Here is a 2,737-nt window from a genome sequence, read left to right as displayed (position 1 = left end):
TTCAGTACCCAAGCACTGGCTTCCCAGGTACTGTTTAATTCAATGCGTCATTTTATTATGGAAGAAGATATAATTTTGTATATTTCCAACTTATATTCAATTGCTGTAGACTTGTGTTACTGTTATCTCCTTGTTGTCAGACTTGCTATGTAAGCGTAAGTGTTTTTGCTGCCTATTCAAGCACAATGAACTGCTGGAAGTCTTTGTGGTAAGGGTGTATGGCTAGTGCAAGAAAACAGAAATAATTTAATTTTGCTATGTACAAATTTTATTTGTTGCAAAGCCGTTTATTACATCGATGATTTCCCCACTGTAATGTCCGTGTTCAGCGGTAGTAGTAGGGGTAGCCGGCGGCAGCATAGGGGTAGGCGGAGTAGGCGCTGACGGCGGGGTAGCCGAAGGCGCTGTAGGCGTAGGGGGCGGCGTAGGCGTAGTAGGCCTCGGCGCCCTTCAGGGTCTCCTTGGCCTTCTCCTGGGCGAACACGGCCGCCACCAGCAGGACTACGAGGAAAGAGCAAACCTGCAAATTGAAAAACAACAACAAAATAATTCCATGATACATAATTTGTGTATTGTGCTTTAAACTGGGGACCTAGAAACGACGGAAAGGCTTCGTCCCTCTGTAACCCTCAGTGGTTCACGACCACACAACAGGCCACAGTAGTCCACCCACCCCACCGCCGCCCCACACTGAACCTAGGGTTACTGTGCAATTCAACCCCCAGTTTAACTCCCTGGGAACGTCTCATGCCAGACGAGTGTAACCCCAAATGTTCCTGTGGTACAGTAATTATGGTGTACGCGTACATGGAGACAGTGTTTGTGCAGCAATCACTGACATAGTGTAACTGAGGCGGAGTAAGGGGAACCAGCCCGCATTCGCTGAGATAGATGGAATGGAAAACTATGCGACTTAACTTCTGAGGTCATCAGTCGCCTAGAACTTAGAACTAATTCAACCTAACTAACCTAAGGGCATCACACACATCCATGCCTGAGGCAGGATTCGAACCTGCCACCGTAGCGGTCGCTAGGTTTCAGATTGTAGCGCCTAGAAACGCACGGCCACTCCGGCCGACCGACACTAAGCCACTGGATGGATTCGTGCCGGGGATCGGCACGCTTTTTCATGTGGGAAGCAGAGCGTTAGACTGCACGGCTAGCCAGGTGGGCTACACATACTTTAGCATCTCTTATTTGTGAATGTGTGTGACAATGAAACCCTGGTGAAGTGGTACCTTCATATGTGAATAGTTAAATATGTAATTAAGTATTTTAGCTGTATGTCTGTCATCTTCAATCTCAATGCTAGAATAGGGTATGAGAGACAGGATCCGTTTGTTGAGTTAACAAATGACCAGAATTTCCTACAATTTTCTAATTTTTCACCCAGATCCTACAGTGAAAGATACTGCAGGCTTCATACACAGTTCTTGTTGTAGTTTCATGGACTTCCGCTACGTTTTCTACATCTTTTTCGTTGACAGAGTGTAATAGCCTCAGTTTATAGAAGATTCTTCGTATATGGTACACCAAGGTGCGTCTTTTACACCTTCTATTATGGTACTGGGTACGTCTATTGTCTAGACAATGGTTGATTATTTCTTTGAGCTTTAATCACAATTGCCGGCCGGTGTGGCCGAGCGGTACTAGGTGCTTCAGTCTGAAACCACGCGGCCGCTACGGGCGCAGGTTCGAATCCTGCCTCGGGCATGGATATGTGTGATGTCCTTAGGTTAGTTAGGTTTAAGTAGCTCTAAGTTCTAGGGGACTGATGACCTCAGATGTTAAGTCCCATAGTGCTCAGACCCATTTTTTCGTCTAGGTATTAAGGATGTACTTCTTCACAGATACTATTTTGTATTCCCACCCTTAACCTATTTACCAGCTATATTCTGCAACGACCAGGATAAAGAAAGAGAGATCTGACGCAAAATTTCTGGAACTATCTGGCAAAAATATTTGTTACCAGTTGTAGAATATAGAAGAAAGAATAGTGTTACAAGAAAGAGAGCGGTTTGTACTTAAGTGAGCCATCAACAAAAAAGTGCATCTTGTTGAAGGTAGCTAACGTAGCCATAGTTTCTCAGGGAAAACAGTAACGACCGTGTGTCTGGAGCTGGGCCAAATTAACCCAGTGGCGGTTGTACTTACGAAAGCCTTCATGATGTAGCGGCTGTTGGAGCTGCGAACTGATGCTGATTAGCTGGCCTGGCCCTGTATTTATACTGGACACGGCCCGACCTCGACCGACGACAACGCCCGCTGCACAACCGGGCTCAGCGAATTGACCGCCTGCTGTGTCCTTGACTTTACGCCAAGCTTCCAAAACTAATCACTCACCTGGCAATACAGAGCGCAATGCAGTTACGTGGCGGTCACCGTGTCACTTCGGCCCTTTATTCTTTGAAGCCAATTCAGTTTGTATGTTACTCACTGTTTCCTGCAGTCTTTCCACTTCCTCGACTGCATTTGGACTGTGCAAAACAACTTAATCCAGTAGGTTATCGTATGTCCCATGATCAATAAATTGTTTCAAGCAATTCGAAAAAACTACAGGTCATTACCACTTTTAAGAAGGCTCATAGGACAGTTATGCATAACTGTAGATCCTTGTATACAGGGTGTTACAAAAAGGTACGGCCAAACTTCCAGGAAACATTCCTCACACACAAAGAAAGAAAATATGTTTTGTGGACATATGTCCGGAAACGCTTACTTTCCATGTTAGAGCTCA

General features: G+C 45.4%; 1 long non-coding RNA gene across 1 annotated transcript; it reads right to left on the bottom strand.

Annotated features, from left to right (window-relative positions):
* Positions 1-245: 245 nt before the first annotated feature.
* LOC124787889 lies at positions 246-2,351 on the bottom strand. Its single transcript, XR_007016028.1, has 2 exons — positions 2,155-2,351; positions 246-520 (listed from the first exon to the last, which is right to left on the bottom strand). It is a non-coding gene; the product is annotated as an uncharacterized LOC124787889 (long non-coding RNA).
* Between the last annotated feature and the right edge of the window lie 386 nt (positions 2,352-2,737).

The sequence above is a fragment of the Schistocerca piceifrons genome, chromosome 3, assembly GCF_021461385.2.
Source record: "Schistocerca piceifrons isolate TAMUIC-IGC-003096 chromosome 3, iqSchPice1.1, whole genome shotgun sequence".
NCBI classification, from domain to species: domain Eukaryota; kingdom Metazoa; phylum Arthropoda; class Insecta; order Orthoptera; family Acrididae; genus Schistocerca; species Schistocerca piceifrons.
Note: the sequence above shows the minus strand (reverse complement) of the source record. Positions and strands in the feature narration are given on the sequence as shown.